The 20,979-nt window shown below is 41.2% G+C and overlaps 1 protein-coding gene and 1 long non-coding RNA gene across 2 annotated transcripts in view; one reads left to right on the top strand and one right to left on the bottom strand.

The window, feature by feature from the left end:
* kcnk18 (potassium channel, subfamily K, member 18) overlaps positions 1-20,979 on the bottom strand; it is a 139,123-nt gene that overhangs the window by 64,150 nt on the left and 53,994 nt on the right. The gene's annotated exons all lie outside the window — the stretch shown is intronic.
* The window catches only part of LOC144458347 (uncharacterized), a 29,351-nt gene continuing 21,656 nt past the window's right edge, over positions 13,285-20,979 (top strand). The window contains exon 1 of the long non-coding RNA XR_013487839.1: positions 13,285-13,477. This is a non-coding gene — a long non-coding RNA (uncharacterized LOC144458347). The remainder of the gene's footprint in view (positions 13,478-20,979) is intronic.

A 20,979-nucleotide genomic window follows, 5' to 3' on the forward strand; every position in this document is an offset into this window, starting at 1 on the left:
CAGTAGGCATGTACTTTACAAATAATAATGACACTTGTGTAGATCCGGATATTTGTATATCTGGAGAGCGACTGCAGATGGTAAAAGAATTCAAGTACCTTGGCATCTTTTTAGATTCCAACCTTAATTTCAGGGCACAGGTTAAAAAAGTACGTCAACGGGTCAAAGCAAGTCTTGTAAATTTCAGGTTCATATGCAATTCTATGTCAACTGAAGCAGCCAAGCTGTACATGCACTCAATGATCCTTTCTTACATGAATTACTGTCTAACAAGCAGGTCGCAAGCCAATTACACTACACTCAAACCACTGCAGTTATTGTATAAACAGACGATAAAAATCTTAGATAAAAAAACAAAACAACACCACCACTGTACAATCCTAAAGAAATATGGCCTTCTGAATTGGGAAAACATGATTAAGTATGTAAATATATGTCTTCTGTTCAAAATTATACATGGCTTAGCTCCTCCTCCTCTCCGATCTTTTGTTCAGATTAGAACAAGTACAAATCAAATCACAAGGGGGGTTTCAAGAGGGGACTGTGTTGTTCCACTAAAGAAAAGCTCCTTTAGTCAGTCAGCGTTTTCTGTTAAAGCCTCCCGAGAGTGGAACAACATCCCAACACATATTAGGGATGTCGGGACATATGTGATATTTAAATCTCATGTAAAACAGTGGCTAATTAGTAACTCAAATTGTCAGCATTGAAAATTCTGTCAGCTGCTGCCACCTTGTTTAATATCAGATAGTTATTTGGTCCCTATGTCCTGTTCTATGTATGGCTTGTCCAATGTGAAATATCTTTTATGTTGTACCCTGTTCGTGCATAAGTGTTGTTTTGTATGCACTCTGGGCTAGTCACTCTGGTTCTGACTGATGTGTAACCAGCATGCTGCGTGGAGGGCTGGCTTGCTTATGTCTTAACTACGTATTGTCTTGCATACATGTTTTAACTGCTTTCTTGCTTGCATGTTTATTTGCTTGCTGTGAAGTTCGTTTTGTCCCTTGTGTTCTGTATTAAATGTAAGGCTGTCTTATGTTGTCTTGTTGTCAATTGTATGTTAATTTTAGCAATGTCATTATTACTTGTTGTTCACACACTAATCAATTTTAATTAGTTGGAGTTTATTGATCGGTGCTTTAAGATAAGACTGATGTTTGCTCCCTCAACATAGTTCTACTTTGTTTTATTTCATGGAGCCTTTGTAACACCTGGCCAGGGACAACGGATGAAAATTAGCCTTTGGCTAAATCTGGCATATTTACAGAAATGTCTATTAATATGCTCTGTCCCTTCAAATAAACAAATTTAAAAAAAAATTACACCTCTGGTTCTTCACATAGTAATTTTTTAATTCCTTCAATCTAGAAATGATGAATTTCACTTATTGCTCCTTTAACTTACAGTGGGCAGCTTGGTCATCACTAAAATAATAATAAAAAAACTGTCATTCACTCACCTCGTCTGTCAGCTAGCAGTATCGGCGTCTTTCTGTCAACTGAATTAAAGTTTACCACGTTCCACCGAAACATCAAATAACTTCCTGCATGTCGTTTCAAAATAAAAGCTGTCCGGTGTGTTAATATGTTTACCATGCTGTTTGGGCCTTATTCTATTTTTTTCTCTTTGAAATTTTTTACTGAGGTCCGGACTTCGGTGACCTCATAGCTGGCTACGGCCATGAATCAAACGACAATGGAATAAAGAAACAATGTTAAAAGCATTCAAAGCATCCAGCAACGGAAGACACGAGAAAAATTAATGAAATCAAAGCTTTACTAAAGGATGATGGAAGTGTTGACCATGTTAAGGAGTGCTTGAAGTCATTTCATAAAACTGTGGAGGAATTCTGTGCTGTTCATAGGTCGGTGCAAGTGCTCTTATCAGAGGAGGAGAAAGAGGAGGATAATGTGTACTGGTATGAGCCTAGGATGACTAACTTTGAATAAAGCTTCCTCCTCAGACTCCTCAGAATGAATGAATTAAAGGACAAACATGCACTGTGGCTGCAAGAAGCAAAGTTAAAGACAGAAAAATAGACCTTGGAACTCAATGCAGAAATTGCAGCATCAGCTGCTAAAGTTAAGGCTCTACAAAACCTTGACACTGACAGTATGGAAGGAATGCATATCTTGAAGCAAGTAAACAAAAGAATATAGACTTCATGGATCCTGGTGTGTCACCTGTTGAGTTTCTGAAAATGGGTGCAGTGCCTAAAACACCTCTCCAGACAACTGTTGGAAACATGCAATTTCAGAAATCTTTGGACCGAAACGGTTTTCAGCAGCATGACCCATCACTACCAAAGAAACATTATTCATCATCTAGACTGCACAGTACTGAGGATTCAGTCCAAAGTCCTAGCCATCATGATAACTCAAAGCAAAGACAACGGACTGACATTGCTGAACTCATAATCATACAACAGAAATTAGCCATGTTGCCAACCATGGAGGTGCCAGTATTTGATGGTGATCCACTGGCATATAAATCATTTATTCAAGCACTGAAGCACTTGATTGAGGACAAAACAAGTAGCAGCCAAGATAGGCTCTACTTTCTTGAGCAGCCCAAAAGCCTTGTCCAAAGCTGACTACATATGGATTCACACAGAGGATTTAAGGAAGCCAAATGATTATTAGAGGAGCATTATGGGGATGAAATCAAGATATCAAATGCTTATTTAGAGAAGGCACTGAACTGGACAGCTTTAAAAACTGACGACGGGAAGGCACTTCATGCCTATGCAATGTATTTAAGGGGATGCCTTAATGCTATGCAGGATTTACATCATATGGATGAACTTGATATTCCCTCCAATATAAGGTCAATCTTATTCAAGCTTCCTTATAAACTGCGAGAAAGATGGCGAGTGGCGGCCTATGATGTTCTACAAAGAACAAACAGGAGAGCTAGATTACAGCACCTTGCGGAATTTATGGAAAAACATGCAGAAAATGCTTATGGACCCATTGTATGGGGCCATTCAAGACCACCAACTTCCCAATGAAGGAATGGTCCCAAGAAACAAAATGGTGTCTGTAAGAACACCTAAGAGTAAGGGAAGCAGCTTCACCACTTTTGTGGCAACTGATGTTGACAGCAGTGCCCCACCACCCTCAGATACCACAAAACACTGCACATTCAAACAGCAGCCACCAGGGGGCAGTCCTGTGTCTTAATCATGCACTTTCCGTAAAGGAAAGCACGTGTTAACAGATTGTTTGCAATTTGAAGCTCACCCACACGAGAAGAAAGTTGACTTTCTAAAAACCAATGGTCACTGTTTTGGATGTTTGATAAAGGGGCATTTGAGTAAAAATTGCAAAGGAAGGCTGACATTTCAAAGGTGTAACAGGAGTCACACAATATAATACAACAATATTGCATATAGACAGCTAGACCGCAAGGATGGACAGGAATGGCACATACCTCATCAAGGTGTTTACCATTGTCGAAAGGGTAAACTTAGACTGGTGCTTGATTGTGCCGTGTCATACAAAGGCACCTCTCTGAACAAGGAACTCCTCCAAGGTCCTGACCTGGCGAATACTCTAATTGGAGTTTTGCTCAGGTTTCGCCAAGAGCAAGTTGCTTTTATGGCAGATATTGAGGCAATGTTTTATCAGGTGCATGTTCCCAACAAACACAGGGACTTCCTTAGATTTCTGTGGTGGCCTGGTGGAGATACTACCAAACCTTTGGAAGCCTACAGAATGAAGGTCCATATCTTCAGAGCTGTTTTTTCGCCTAGCATTGCCAAACAGACAGCAGAAGACAACGTCTACAAGTACGACAAGGAAGTAACTGAAACAGTCCAATGCAACTTCTATGTTGATGATTGTCTTAAATCAGTGGCTACAGTGAATCAACCTGTTAAGCTTATCAGAGACCTCAAAGACGTCTGCTATCAAGGAGGCTTCTCATTGGCTAAGTGGGTCAGTAATGGCCAGGAGGTTTTGCTGAGTATTCCTGAGTATCAGAGAGCCAGTAATCTCAAGGAACTGGACTTGGATAGAGAGAAACTTCCCGTTGACAGAGCGCTTGGTATCCAATGGAACACAGAAAGTGACACTTTCACATTCAAAGTTGCCATCAAGAACAAATCCCTTACCAGAAGAGGTATTCTCTCAATGGTTAGCTGTATTTACGATGTGCTGGGATTCCTTGTCCCATTTATTCTCAACGACAAGCAAATACTCCAAGAGCTCTGCAAATTAAAATGTGGATGGGATGAAATTATCCCAGAAAAACTTGCTAAGAGATGGCAGATATGGATCACAAAGTTGGAGCAACTCAAGAGATGAAGTGGATAGATGTACAAAACCTAACAACTTTGGCCTTGTCAAGTCTGCACAGCTTCATCACTTCTGTGATGCCAGTGAGATGGGTTATGGCACAGTCAGCTATCACAGGTTCACTATCTCAGGTTCACAGGAGAGATCCATGTTACATTAATTCTGGGGAAAGCCAGGGTCACTCCCCTCAAACAGATTACGATCCCTAAGTTGGAGCTGACAGCAGCGACTCTTGCGGTAAAGGTGGACAGGACGTTAAAAAGAGAGCTCCAAATAGAAATCACAGACTCTACTTTCTTGACAGATAGCACCTCGGTGCTGAGATATATCCATAATCGAACAAAGAGATTCCATACCTGTGGCCAACAGACCCTCAGTGATCCACAATCTATCTCAAGAGAGACAGTGGAGACATGTTGACTCTAAGGAAAACACAGCTGACGCTGCATCATGTGGGCTGCATATTGAACCCTTTTTGGAATCAAGATGGCTGAAGGTTCCCACGTATCTGGAAAGGCTGGAAACAGATTAGCCTGAAATCCCTAAAAAAATTCCTCTAGATGATTCAAAGGTAAAAAATGAAGCATCTGTTAACAGCATAAACATTGGAGAGAAAAATCCAACCAGCAAGTTGATTGAGTATTACTCCTCATGGAGTAGACTGCAGAGAGGAGTTGCCTGGATGTTAAAGTTCAGAGAACTTCTTCTTCAGTTAAGTCAAAGAAAGAAATCTGCAAAGACTGACCTAAACTCCAGTTGGACACTTGTGAAAAGCCTGAAAACCAAAATGAACCTGTTCCAGGTTTCTGTGAAAGTGCATCTGTCAGTGGAAGACATAAAACAGGCTGAAAGGTCAGTAATTCTCTTTGAGCAAAGATGTTTCTTCTCACAGGAACTTGTACTACTGGAAAATGGGAAGCAAGTGAAAACAAGCAGCTCAATCTGTAAACTGGATCCCATGTTGGAAAATGGCATGCTACGAGTAGGAGGACGGATAAGCAAATCAGAAATGCCTCTAGACCTAAAGAATGCAATCATACTGGCCTAACGTTCTCACATATCAAAGCTGATTTTACACCATATTCATCAGCAGATTGGGCATTCAGGGAGAAGTCATATGCTCTCCCGACTTCAGCAAAGATTCTGATTGCCTCATGCCAACTCATTTGCTAGATGGATCATCAAGAGTTGTGTACTCTGTCAACGTATGCAAGCAAAGGTTGTCGAGCAGAAAATGGCTGACCTTCCAGAAGACAGAGTGTCCCCGGATCTTCTCATGTGGGTATTGATTACTTTGGTCCCATAGAGGTGAAGCGGGGCCGGGCACAAGTTAAATGTTGGGGTGTGATCTTTACTGAGTCGTGAGTCGAGCCGTACATTTAGAAATGGCAAGCTCATTGGACACTGACTCCTGCATTAATGCTCTACGCAGATTCATCTGTCTCAGATGGACAGTAACAACCTTTCACACAGACAATGGAACAAATTTTGTGGGGGCACAGAAGGAAGCTCTTCATGGTGCCAGGTTGTCTTTTTCACCCCCATATTTAGAAGATGGAAAAATGTCTCGTAAAACCAAAGCAAGATTTACTAACAAAGATGAACTAACAAAGAACAGGTGAGTTCTCTTCTTAAAATCGCTTTAATTTCAGTTCTAGTTGAGGAAATTGTCATTCCTGTGCAGTATTAGCTGAGGAGATAATCACTACCAAGTGTGCTAATGTTAATTTAGTAGCCTACATGTAATTTAGCCATCATTTCGAGGCAAGCCCTAACCTACAGTGGGATTTTGTTGAAGTAATATCTTTCTTTCTCATGCTTTTGGATTCTGCTGAAGACAACTTTTAAAAATAGCTAATGTTAGCTAACGTTAGCTAGCGTTAGCTAACATTAGCTAGCATTAGCTAGCAGTAACTAGTCTTAGAATATGATACAAATCAAGTTGGAAATGATGTTTGGCAAGTTAATGATTGGTTATGACTGAATTTCCATTTGCAGTTGCATTATAGCGTTCTAAAACTTTTAGAATTAGGTCATGTTAGCTAATGCTAGTTAACGTTAGCTAGCGCTAGTCTTAGCATATGATAAAAATCTATTTTGAACTGATGTTTGGCAAGGCATTGTTTGGATGTGACTGTAGTTGTTGCTCTAATGGTGTTGTAATGTGTTTGTGGGTTAGGGTTCGCCAGGGCCACACCAGACACATTAGTGCCACGGAAGTCCTGTGAGTGTACTCGCAGGCACTTGACTGTCCACACAGGCAGTGCATTTCTCTTGCACTCTCCGCGCCGGTTAAACATCAACTCCAATCGTCTGTTCCCGTCAGTACTCGTTTTTTCACTTCAACAGGTCATTTTAAACATGGGTAAGTCCATATTTTCATCATTTTTTATAACGTAATAAGTTAATGATAATTTGTCATTGCATGTCCATGTATTGAGCGTGTTGGATAAACACTGAATGAATAGGGCATATTGTTCTGACCATTTTATTTATGTAGTTATGTCTGTAGGCTCGGTGACACAAAATTAAAATTGTAATGAAGTGATTAGGGTATTGAAAAATGTGTTCGGTTATGCACTGTTGTGTTATTTTAAATTATAAACACGGTATTTTCTCCTCACGTTCCTCAGTGCGTGCTGCTGTAGAGAGAAGGAGAGTCCTTGCTTTCTACTTGTTGCAGCGGCAGCTCCGACAACGGAGAAGGCGAATGTGGGTCCACCCAGTCAATCAAAAAAGGAAGGATCATGGTGTTTTTCATCACCTTGTGTCCGAACTACGCCTGGACAGTGGTCGCCATGTCGATTATTTCAGGATGGAGGTCGAAAAAATGGATGAGCTGCTGTCCATTGTAGGGCCAGACTTAACAAGGATGACTACTAACTACAGAGAAGCCATCGATCCTAAACAGCGGCCTGCTGTTACACTGAGGTAATTATCATCATTATTAATATTATTATTAACATAATGATACAGACATATGAATGTTATAGAAGTGCATTGTTTGTAATAATTGTGTCTAAGATGGAAATATTGTTTGAAAGTATGAGGACCCCAGGAAGAATAGTTACTGCATACAGTATTTGCTGTATCTAACAGTGTAACCTAATATACAAACAAGCATACAAAAACAAGATAACAAAGAAAAAAGGTTTTGTAGCATAGTTTTTTTTTTTTTTTAAAAACATTAATTTAAAAATATTATGATTTCCACTCCCAAAAAAATCACACACACAGCAAACCTTAAAAAAAACTTAACCAAGACTACAAGTACATACACAAAAACAATGAAACAAAACTATATACATTTTTTTAAGAATTTCTATCAGCCTTCTTTAATTTTTTTTCTGGTCAGACATCTTCATAATAAGGGATGTCGGGGTCTTCAAGTTCCTCCAACAATGATCTTGGCCGCTTTGCACCTCCACTTTGGGAGGGGGGTTGGTGGTGCTGGGACGGGGGTTGGTGATGTTGGGCAGTTTGAAATGTGGAGTGCAAATGAGGCTGTGTTGGCGGGGGTGTGTGGCCCTGGAAAGAACTAGGATTTGGCTGTGTGGTGTGTTGCTGCCAAATATTAGATGGTTGTGGTGGTTGATGGGACAGAGCTTTGGCTTCCTCCTCCAAAGTTTCAACCAAATGTAATAATTGAGCCTGGAAGCGATTCTGCAGCACAAGTGGCAGACCGTTCACACGGGGGATAAAACTGTTAACATACAGTCCCATTGCCTCTTCACGGGTTGGGACACGGAAGGGAGGGGTGACCTTATCTGCTGTCAGAATTTCATATAGCTGCTGCTCAACAGCCACAGCACCTGAAGATCCCTGCCTCCTCTTTCTGCTTGTCTGTGGTGCAGCTGACCCGGATGAAAGTTGTTGAACTCTGGGGTGTGGTGAGGGGGTGGCAGACATGGTTGGTTGCTGTGGTGGTGTGGCTGTAGCAGACCTCTGACATGAATCAAATGGAGAGGATGATCTGGGCATGGGTGTGGGTGTGGTAGGCCTTGATGCTTGCTGTGGTGATCCAGCAGATGCTCCCTCATCTCCCACATGGGTGAAATCTATGTCTTCATTCCTCTGGAGAGTACTTGTACTAAAAAACAAACACACACGCACACACATATATATATAAAAAAGCGATACAATGGAATTGTGAATAACAGTGTCAAGTAATAATGTACTATAAAGGGAGTTGTTACTGTGTCATACGTTTGTATATATGTATGTGTGTGTACAGCATATAATACCAACCTTCTGGGCTGCAATTAGGGATCTAAAAAGCTGAAAACATGGACTAATCTCCATTCTTTCTGGCTGCCACCTGCAGACCCACTAGCATGTTTTTTTTCCTTTGTACTTCACATATGCATCATGCAACTGCTTCCACTGCTTCTTGCAGTCATCAGCTGTGACAAAGAAAAAGAATTACATTAGATACACACAATAAGATGACAAATTGTATTGAATATTAATATCATTAACACTGATATATTACTTATTTTTTAATTTTCTATACTATTTTTTTCTTATTTCCTCAGATTCCTAGCCACCGGGGAAAGCTTTCGCAGCCTGGCCTTTCAATATCGACTGGGGAAGAGCACAGTTGCACAGTCTGTGCACGTGACCTGCAAGGCCATTGAAACAAACATGATAGCTTCGCAGTTCCCTGGGCCAACTGAGCAACTGTGGAGGGACACAGCCGACAGGTTTTGGAGGAAGTGGAACTTCCCCAACTGCATTGGGGCTATTGATGGGAAGCATGTCACATTAATGGCACCACCAAATTCGGGCAGTCTGTACTTCAACTACAAGAAGACATTCTCCATTGCTCTGCTGACACTGGTAGACGCCGACTACCGTTTTGTCAACGTCCAAGTGGGTGACTTTGGCAGATCAAGTGACGGAGGCACATACAGTAGTTCCAATTTGGGAAAAGGCATGAAGGCAAAACTCTAGATGTGCCTGCGGACTGTCCTCTGCCAGGGTCTGGCCAACAAGGTCCACTTCCCTACACAATGGTGGGCGATGCTGCATTCCCGCTGAAACCCTACCTCATGAGGCCATTCCCGGGACAACGCCTTCCAAGATGGAGGAGGATTTTTAACTACCAACTGTCCCGGGCCAGAATGGTAGTGGAGTCAGCGTTTGGCATTCTGGCAGCAAGATGGCGGGTGCTCTACACCAGAATCCATGAACATGTCGACACTGTCGTGCTGGCCGTGTGCATTCTGCACAACTTACTTTGTGACCCATCACATAACCAGAGGTGGTTGGACGAGGCGGAGGAAAGAGGGGAGCACCTTGAGGATGCAAGAAACATGGGGGGAAACCATGGAAGAAGAGAGGCCTATGAAATTCGCGAGACATTCAGTGCCTTCTTCAACTCCCCAGAGGGAAGTGTCCCCTGGCAGGACCGCATGGTATAAACTGATGCCATTGCAAAAACCACAATTTGCTCCTGCACTCACTTAAAGCAACACTTACCTTTCTGGAAATTGTACACTTTTTTTTGTTTAGGTTAAAATGCTATTAATATGCTGATGGCACACTAAAATGTAAGTGAATTCCACCAGAGATGAAAACTCATAATTATACCATTCTCATATAGTTCTAAGAAAACTCTGACCAATCATTGCATTCGGACTGAATGCAATGATTGGTTGGAGTTTTCTCCTATCCTGTCTGTCTTCCCCACGTGGAGGCCTCCAACTGATGTAACCGCTCGCGTAACCACCCCCCACACCCTCCACCCCTGAGTCTGAGACAACAAACAGGTTAGTAACAGGGACACTTGTGGATATAAACTAGTAACAGGGACGCTTGTAGATATAAACTAGTGACAGGGACCCTGGATATAAACGTAACAAAAATCAAACAAATGCGGACCACTGCTTCCACCTCCAGCCGCTCCAACAGGGAAATCAGTTGGCAAAAGAAAGAAACGATGCAACAAGAAGTAAATTCATCAGTGCAATACAGTCGTGAGTGTAGCAAGCTTGGCCTGTTACGTCAAGCTAGCCCTGAGATGACCGTGGTTTCGCCTGGAGCTGTCATGACGGGGAGACGCCGGCAGCGCTGTGACAGGACGCGGGAGCGGGGGAAGCGCGGAGGGGTTAGCTAGGCTAAGAGCTAACCCCATCAAACCAGCTGTTCCCAGTATCCTTCTGGCGAATGTCCGCTCACTAGACACGAACATGGAATACATCCCACTGTGGAGATCCACTCACCAAGGAGTGAGGGACTGCTGCGTCCTTGTGTTCACTGAGACATGGATGAATGGTAACATATCAGACTCCAGTGTTGAGCTAACGGGGCTAACACTACACAGAGCAGACAGGACGGCTGCATCATCTGGTAAGCTTCGTGGTGTATACACAAACAATTCATGGTGCTGTGATGTGAAGAGGATCTCCCAGTTCTACCCTCAGGATGTGGAGTTTTTGACTGTGAAATGTCGACCCTTTTCATCTTACTATTGCACTATATGTTCTTTTTTATATGTTGCACAAATTGTTTTTATATGTTTTGTTTCTGTTTGCTTGGGGTATGCAAAATGTCATTTTGTTTTTGTGCTGGTTCATTTCAGTTCATAACATTATGACAACACAGCATCCAGTTGCTAATGGTTAACGTTAGCCTACTGTAGCGTAGCCTCTGAAACATAAACGTTATCTTCCTTGTGCGTTTCCACTTACTAGTAACGTTAACGCTACTATCTAACGTTAGCACTGTAACCTTATTCTAAAACTCATCAGTCATCACTGACTCCGGTTGAGTTTTAAAACTCCGGGGTTGCGTTTGACTGTCTTTGTTGTAACATTACACTCGCTCTCCTCTTCCGTGTATCTCACGTTACCTTGCCAACGGCTACGTCTATAATGAGGACGTAATGGAGGAGGGGGAGTAGCTTAGCACTGTAACCTTATTCTAAAACTCATCAGTCATCACTGACTCCGGTTGAGTTTTAAAACTCCGGGGTTGCGTTTGACTGTCTTTGTTGTAACATTACACTCGCTCTCCTCTTCCGTGTATCTCACGTTACCTTGCCAATGGCTACGTCTATAATGAGGACGTAATGGAGGAGGGGGAGTAGCTTAGCACTGTAACCTTATTCTAAAACTCATCAGTCATCACTCACTCCAGTTGAGTTTTAAAACTCCGGGGTTGCGTTTGACTGTCTTTGTTGTAACATTACACTCGCTCTCCTCTTCTGTGTATCTCACGTTACCTTGCCAACGGCTACGTCTATAATGAGGACGTAATGGAGGAGGGGGAGTAGGCCTTCGGAGGGAGGTGGAGTTGCAGGAGGAGGAGGATGGGACTTGGGAGGGAGGCAGGAGTTGTGGATGTTCAAATTTTGCTGTGTGAAATGCAAGAAAGGTAAGAGTTGCTTTAAGTTCTGTTTATGTGGGTCAACATTTCGGTCTATTGACCTTCATCAGGACCAATAATCTGATGCCATAACCAGAAGCATTAGTACATGTACTATACCTTGGACACTTTGTATATATTTTGCCTTGAAAATTTTGTTGTGAATAGAGAAAAACTGTGATTTAAAATTTTATGTTACGTTATTTTTCTACTTTATTATCCTGTTAATAAATTTGATTCAAAATCCTTATATAATTTTCATTATTTCAAGTACACTATCATCTATTTTTTTCTAGAATTTGGAGTTGCATGCACTTATTTAAAAATTCAGTCTTGGTTGAAATTGGTGCTAAATTTTTGAACACACTATTAAACCATCACTATAATTGGGGGGGGGGGGGGGGGTTCTTTTGTGAGGCACAGAGTTGATAATCAATGGAAGAAAATAAAAAAGTTATTTTAATTACTCTTCTACATTAACCTAATAATGCCATATATTTATTATACTTCTATAATCCCAATTTAATATTTGCTTGATGTCAGAATTGTCACCATTGAGGCCTACACACTATATAAACTGCCATCACAACAGTGAACATTAAATTTAATATTACTGTTTCACTTTGAGTTAACATAACTCATGAAGTATTCTTAGCTAATAAAATAGGTAATAATTTTACATATTCTTGGTGTTAGTTAGTGTTTATTATGAGCATCCACAACAAATGGCACTGAAGGTTTTTCCTCAGCATTCAGAGTGTTTTTAAGTGAGGACAACTTTCCTTGGGGACAGTTTATGGCTGTGGGGGAAGGGAATAGATTGCTTTAGTTGTTTGCCCCTGTAGGCCTACTGTCAAGGTGTGTGTTTCATCACAGTGTTGATTCATTTATTGAATTTATGCTACAGAGGCCAGATATTCAGTTTTATTAACACAGGAGATCGAAATGGTATACTTACATGTTGCTCCAACAGCTTTGGCAACAGCATCCCAAAGTGCTTCTTTTTTATGTCTTTATATGATCTGTTCTGTGGATCATATAATTCCTGGTACTTCTCCACTTCATAAACTAACTTTTCGTCGTCCATCTTCAATTTTTTTGCTGAAATATGATTACAGGTAAATTAACAGGTTTGTTACCTAGGTCTATCCTTCAGTATGGATGTGAGTGTGTTTTTTTGGAGGCACGGAAAGCCGCTGTCCCTCCCACTTATCTCTACCACTCCCCCTCTCTCTCTTTCTGTATGTGTGAATTGCAACCCCCAACCTGTAGCCATTTCTCTCTCTCTCTCTCTTTCTCTCTCTCTCTCTCTCGCTCTCTGTGTGTGTGTGTGTGTGTGTTTGTGTTTTCATCTCTCTTGTGTCTAGACCAAACTGAACAAATATAGGGCTCAAAAGGGCACGTGACTTTGCAATGCATTGTGTGTAACCACCGCCATTTTTATGGGCAAATTGTTTTGTTTACATTGTGTTGCGCCAGGAGAGAGATGTGAAGCGAAAGATTGAGTGTGTGTCGGACAGTACAGAGACAAGCTGGACCCTGTTCCAAAGGCTCGGTACCTTGACAAAATCCAGAAAATAGGTGGAGTGGATCCGTATGAGCACGGAGACTAGACTCGGGATTTAAAAGCCCTGCCGCCGTTGACTGAAGCTGAGCTTGTCCTCTATCTCGTCAGCGGTATAAGTTATTATACCAGCGACGAATTTAGGAATGCCAAATCTTTAAGGGCTCATGGGCAAGCAATCTTTGGGTGGGTGCAGGACCTCAGAATTTTACGCCTTAAAGAGAAGACTGTCATCATTTCAGAGGTATGTAAACTTTACAAGCCTCACTGTGTCCCACCTCCGTGTGGTGCTGCCTGTTTGCTTGCTCAGGTTTTGACTAACATATCTTGGTGTCTGCTGGACCAATTTATTTCAAACAAAAAATATTTTGAAGCCTGAAATCCACTCTGCATTTATGTAGTACATATGTATGGGCTTCTCAGTTATTTATTTCAGAATTAGGGCATTTTCACACCATAAATCTCTAACTCTCCATTGTCATACATGGGTGGGCACAACATGGAGTTTATCTTTATTTTTAACTTTAACTTCTTAACCACAATTTAGGACAAGTTTACTCCTGTGGAGACAACTGAGAAACAGTGTTTTTAGTGACATCAAGATGTGTACTTCTTTTTTCTTTTTTAAAAACAAGATTAAAAATCCTGACTGCACAGCTGTTAGATTTGTCCCTAGTTCTATTTCAGTTTTTGCTATCAAAATATATCACATTATATAGCCCATCGATCTTCTTCCCGTAGCGATCATGCGAATGATTGTGGCAGTTAATGACACAGCAAGTCTGCACCATTTTCAAACGATACAGTTATTTTTAAAATGCTAAAACAGCAACAACAGAACACAAGCATAGCATCGCGAAACGTAAACAACTTTCCAATTGCCCGCAAAGCCCACAATGCATCGCGGTTTTTCCATCTCCGCTACGTCACCCTTTTGAGCCCTATTTATAGATGGACAAGCAACATCATAATTAAACAGGCTTTTATTTTTTAAATTTATTTTATTTTGAAAATTGGCCAGATTCTCTCGTCTTTTCTGTGTCCGACTTCCTGTTTGGTACGATCCGCTCTATCCAGCTTGACAGAAGCACTCGTGGCTCATGTGAAAAATAGTCGAGACGCCATGCTGAAGCGCTGCAGTGTGCGAGCCTCCGCGGGCGCTCCGCTCTGCTCAGCGGCCTGTGTAGACAGTCAGATAGGTTAACATGGGCGTCGATTGAAAACTGCCTCCGCTGCTGGGCGCTGTGCTTGGGTTCCGCGTCCGGTGTGTCCATGGCGTAAGGCTTAGGGTTAGGGGGGTTAACTCAACATGAGCTAGTGTGTGTTGATGAATAAGTGAATAGTATGTGATGTAAGTATGTGATGTATGTGAATAGTAAGTGATACTATGTATATTTTTATTGCATTAAATGATTTTCATTGCAAGTAACAGCATCTCAAATGAGCTCCATTTTAAGTAACCAGTCTTGGATTTGAAATACTTTGTTCATAAGCAAAACATTATTGATCAGTTTTATCTGAATGAGTACTCGTGTCCTTCTGGCAGTATTGCTATGTGTAATGTTGTATGACGTGTTTTACATTTAAATTGTTTAAAAATGATTTTATAAACTACCAAAATAAAGACTGATTTTAAAGACTTTGATAAAATGAAGGACCTGACCTACATCAGACCATGCATTTTTAAAATCATTCATTTACATTTAATTTACTATTATCTTGAATAAGAAAGATGAAAGGAAAAATGACGCACTGGAAAAATATTGTGTTATAGCAGTAAGTGCATGACTGCATGAAGATTTAACATATTAACCAATAAAAAGACACTTTTTATTATATAAATTGAACATTCCAACAGTATGTATAAGTAAATTGTTAAAATTATTTGATAATCATTGTTCCTTTTTCAGTTTTGAAGATAGAACCTTATAATTCCAAGGCGGCTGTTAGTTTTTAGAACTATAAGGTTCTATCTACAATTGACCTTGTGCTGTTAAAATTATTTTTCTCCACCTAGTGATGGATGCTGGTATAGGTTTCAATTGTGATGTCACAGGAAGTTAGGCAAGGAAACAGGAAGTATGTGTGTTTACACTGAGAAGACATGCTGATGGACCTCACCACAGTCCTATGACATCTGGCTCTGTTCTTTGGTCTTTTGTGGGAATGTCTGTATGTATATTCTTAGTTTATACTTACCTTTAGTTATACTTGGATATTTGTTGAGTTTATGCATTGTGAAATATATTAGTTAATTAGAACATCAGAAGGAAAATCACGTGTGCTCTGTAACAAGCTAACTGTTGCTATACCATATACTACATGCAGTGAACTTATTCATTTACATGAGTACATTTTATTGATTAGATATTTATGTTTTTGCCTGTAGTTTCACAACTTCCAACATTATTAAACCTGTGGGCAACACCGACGTCTCCAGAGTCGTAATGTGATGAAGATGTTGACACTTGCTGTTAATGCTCTTGCTCACTAACGCTAAGAGGGAAAGACAGTACAGACCTGTTTCAAAAACCCTAATTTACAATTCGTGTAGAATTTTTATATCTCAGATGTAGAATACATTTATGGCGTATGTAACTCTGGTGCTATAAAGAAATGTGTTCCATTTGTCAGTTTTGCTATTTGGAATGCTAAAACTTTAAACCTCGATATCTCAAAACTGATCTGAACGCAGATAGAACCTTATCATTCTGAGGTAGCGATATATGCAGACAATACATACACCCCACTGAACTCATACATCCCAAATACATATTGGAACTCTCAGCATATAATTCTATGGACCAGGAATCACATGAGCTATTATGGACTATGGACTATGAAATGCTTATGAATTTGTGAGATGCTTAAGACTTTGTGTATTGATAACGTATGAAAACCCTGCCTGTTGTCTGTTTCTTCTTGGCCCTTTTTGAATGTTTATCAGTAATTGTGTTGCTTTAGCATCTACAATTCAAATTGAACTAAAATTAATCTTGGTTAATCTAGATATACTTTAGATATACTTTATTTATTTATTACTTTGAAAAAAGGTGTTTGTATGAATTGGTTTATGAGAACATAATATTGTTTGTTCAAGTTCAGAAGGAATCATTTTGTTTGTTGTTTGTTGCCTTGTTCTCCCACCCCTCATTTCTTGGGTCAGAGCTGCTGCCTGCAGTGATTGTAATGCACACTAGTGAGAGTGGGAAGTGGGACAGTTTTTTGACTGCAAAGGGCAGATCTCAGAAGTAATAATAATAATAATACATTTTATTTATACAGTGCTTTTACAGCTCTCAAAGATGCTTTACATTTAAAACCAAAGAAAAGAAGTACATATATGTAAGTGCAAAGACATAAACAGAAGACAAGGACAATATAAAACAACAAGGTGCAAAAGCATAGTGCAAAACAAAGAAAAGGAGGGCACATGAGGAACCGAGAACGAAAAGCTAATGTTAAAGGTTAAAGGCGGATTTGAAAAGGTGGGTTTTGAGGAGTGATTTGAAGGTGGATGGATTTGGACAGTCACGGATGTGTATAGGGAGGGTGTTCCAGAGGGAGGGGGCGGCTATGGAGAAGGCTCTGTCGCCCCAGGTTCTGTGTTTGGTCCTGTGTGGAGGTGAGAGGAGGTTTTTGTCGGATGATCGAAGGTTGCGGGAGGGAGTGTGGTGGTGGAGCATGTCCGTGAGATAGGAGGGGGCCTGGCTGTGGAGGGCTTTGTGGGTGAGGAGGAGGATCTTGAAATTGATTCTGTACGGGACAGGGAGCCAGTGAAGGTTTTGCAGGACAGGGGTTATATGTTCACAGGAGCTGGTGTGGGTGAGGAGGCGGGCGGCAGAGTTTTAGATGTACTGAAGTTTGTTGAGGACTTTGGATGATGAGCCGTAGAGGATGCTGTTGCAGTAGTCCAGTCTTGAGGTGATGAAAGCATGGATGAGAGTTTCAGTGGCAGAGAAGGAGAGCAATGGGCGGAGACGGGCAATGTTTCTAAGGTGAAAGAAGGCAGTTTGGGCAAGGCGGCTAATGTGATGTTCAAATGAGAGGTTGTTGTCGAAGATGATACCAAGGTTGCGGATGAATGGGGAGGGAGAGAGAGTGGTGTTGTCAATGCTGAGTGAAGTTTTGTGTTGCTGTAGAGAAGGATATACTGTAGAGAAGTATACTAAGTTTTTTCATTGCCTTCTTTTTGTAACAGTATAATCCGCTGAAGTGTTTTGTTTTTTTTTTGTTATTAATAAATTGCATCGACGATGAAGTGACGCTGGATCAGCGACTGTCTTTTGTGTTTGACTGCGTGTTGTTGACCTGCTCAGTAGCAGCTCCTGAAAGTTTGAAAGAGAAGCCGCAACAACCCCACTTTAAATATTTTAGGCAACCCGCAAAACCTCTGCATTCTAATTCATAGAAGACCTGCGAGTTCCCTATTGTTTTTCTCCTGATTATTTAGGACCCTATTGAAATTGCGCTGTTTATTATTATAATTATTCTTGCGACATTTCGTGCCCCAATTTCGCCCCTTTTCCAAATTTCAAAATGCTTCTTGCCACATCCAAAATTCGATATTTTTGGGCAGTTGCACATGTTCGACGTGAAATGCAGAAATAGCGCCCCCTACAAATTTTCAAAAACTCCTGCCCATTGGGGTTAGTTTGTCGTAGGCAAACGAAATTTGGTACACACATGTACCATACCGAGACGCACAAAAAAGTCTCTTGACGTCATGGTAAAATCCCAACAGGAAGTCAGACATTTTGTTTTGAATTTTTTCGTTACGGCGATTTCCACAACTTACATTTGAACGAACTCCTCCTAGGGATTTCGTCCGATCGACTTCAAAGTTGGTACAGATCATCCTGAGAACATGCTGATCAAAAGTTATTAAAAGCTTTTCTATATATCAAGGGGCGTGGCCGCAAGGGCGTGACAAATTTTGGCGACTTTTCATTTTCTTACCATCGAATTTCTAACGGACCTCACGCCGACATACTTGATCTCAGCAGCTTCAAACTTGCTGGACATGATGATGGCTCCGCCCCGACCGCCCGGATATGTTAATATCCCATCTTACTCATTGCGCCCCCCGGTGGTAACAGGAAGTGACCAGTTTTTACTTTAACATGTACTGATGCCACAAACTTGACCACATCAACTTCATTCCACTTCTAATGCATGCAGAACAAGTTGGTGAAGCTACCTTATGAACGCTGTGAAGCTACGTCTAATGGTGTCCATGTGGCGGCGTGGTGACTATCGATCCCTCGCCACTAAATATGTTTGGCTTTTTGATGGCTTCAGCGACCTCATCTCCTCATGAAAATTGAATCACAGGTCAAGAATGGCAAGCTCTTGCATCTGATAGGGGCGTCGCCCATGGGGGGGACAAAATGCCTCTATAGCGCCCCCCTCCACATAGGGTTTTTTTTGGAGTAGGAACATGAAAATTGGTACACATGTGTATGTTGTCCAGACACACATAAAAGTCTCTGGCACCAATGGTCTACTCCAAACAGGAAGTCGGCCATTTTGATTTTGACTTGTCATTTTGGTGTGATTTCCACATGTTGTATTTTAACGAACTAGTCCTAGGGATTTCATCCAATCGACTTCAATTTTTTTTTACAGATCATCCAGAGACCATGCTGATCGAAAATTGTGCTCTGCATATCTGTTGGTCAAAGGGCGTGGCTGCTATGGCGCTGCCATTTTTGATCCATCGCCATGCATATTCAAGCAGCTCTCTCTCCCTCATAATTCATCCAAACTGCTTCAAAATTTCTGTACATAATAAGGCCATCTTGCTCATTGCGCCCCCTTGTGGAAACAGGAAATGCCATCTTTTACACTGACAAACACCAATCTCAAGCTCCTGACCTGATCAACTACATTTTGTGGCCACATGATGATCAAGTCGATGAATCTCCACAGTGACACATGTGTCCTGTGATGTTGCAGGCTGCCGCGTCGGCGGTGGCGACTTTTCATTCTTCGCCATGGAACATCAACTTGGTATAAATCCTTCATGCATAATCCAATTTGCTCGAAATTTCACGTGTGATGAGGGTCCACCCCTGAATGCACCTGGCCACATCTGGTTACACTCGTACCGCCACCTGGTGGATGAACAAAACATTGCGTTTTTTTCCTCCTGCCAGGTTTTTTTTCTCCCTTCTCTTTTCGCGCCACAGCCCCCACGTGCCTCAGGCCCCCACGGTTGCATGGGGGAGCGAGGGCCCGATCACAGCTGCTTGCAGCTTTAATTTTTTTTTTTTTCCGCCATATGATTGCATTTTTCACTGCCTGAACATACCCCAAAACTCACCAAACTTGGAATATATACGTCACACCTGGCGAAAAATTTTATAATCTATTGTCGTCCTGAATTTCCACCACTAGGTGGCGCTATTATTAAGGAAAGTGCGTTTTGGCTCATAACTCCCATATACTTTGTCGCACATTCAAAAACCTTATATCCACACGTTCAGTGAATTGAGCTGAATCTTGTGGTATAGGCCACGCCCATTTCCGCCTACCGTTTTTTTTTCGCAAATTCGCAAAATATCGCAAACCTACTTTTTCGAACTCCTCCCAGTCAATTTCACCGATTGGCATGAAACTTTGCACACAGCATCTGTGGACCCTCCCAACAAAAAGTTATTAAAAGAATTTTGATATTCCAAAGAATACTGAAGTTATTAAATAGCAACTTCCTGCAGATTTCATTCTAAACAGGAAGTGCTGCATATCTCCACATTGGTGTATCCGAATGACATGAAACTCAGGTTACCACTTCCCCATGAGCCCCTGAGGCTCTGTGCAAAGTTTCGGGTGATGACCACAAGGTGGCGCTCTTCAAATTGAAGTATTTTATATCTCAACATTGGTTGGGTGGATTAACACGAAACTTGGTATAATTATTGTCCATGCCCTCCTGAGGATATCTGACGAAGGACTTACCGATCCGCCACTAGGTGGTGCTCTGGTGGCCGTCTAATTTAATATTTGGCACTGTGCCAACACCATAACACTCATGGAAATAAAATTGATAAGGGTGGTATAGACTGGCCTCTGTAACTCACACACCAAAAATGACCAGCAGGTGGCGCTATTTTCAATGCAAAAGCGTTTTTGGCTAATAACTCCCACATAACATGTCGTACATTGTTAAACCTTCTATTTACGTGTTCTCTGAATTCAGCTGAATTGTGTGATGTAAGCCACGCCCACTTTCGCAGTAACTTTCCATTTGCTAAATCGCAACAAATGAAAAACGTACTTTTTCGATCTCCTCCTAGGCGATTTGACCGATTTGCACCAAACTTTGCATGTAGCATCTGTTAACCCTCCTGACAAAAATTATTAAAATAATTTTGATCGTCCAAAAAACGGCCAAAATATAAAACAACAAATTCCTGCACATTGTTTTCAAAACAGACAGTCTTTCATATCTTGACCAATACAGTCGGATTACCACAACACTTTTGCTAATTGTGTTCCATGGCACGATGAGGGTTTGTGCAAAATTCGGTGCAAATTAGCCAATAGGTGGCGCTCTGGTGGCAGTCTAATTAGTGTGAATGGAAGTAAATTGGAAAATCTTCAAATCCTCTTCAAAACTCATCGACTTTCAACCTCTTCTTGTCCCTCATACTTTGAGCTAGAGACACCATGTCAACTTTTAAAGAGTCAGAAGACCTTGAACTATTGGGCATGTATTCAGCTTCTACTTTTTGGAAAAATACA

The sequence above is a fragment of the Epinephelus lanceolatus genome, chromosome 17, assembly GCF_041903045.1.
Source record: "Epinephelus lanceolatus isolate andai-2023 chromosome 17, ASM4190304v1, whole genome shotgun sequence".
Lineage (NCBI taxonomy): Eukaryota > Metazoa > Chordata > Actinopteri > Perciformes > Serranidae > Epinephelus > Epinephelus lanceolatus.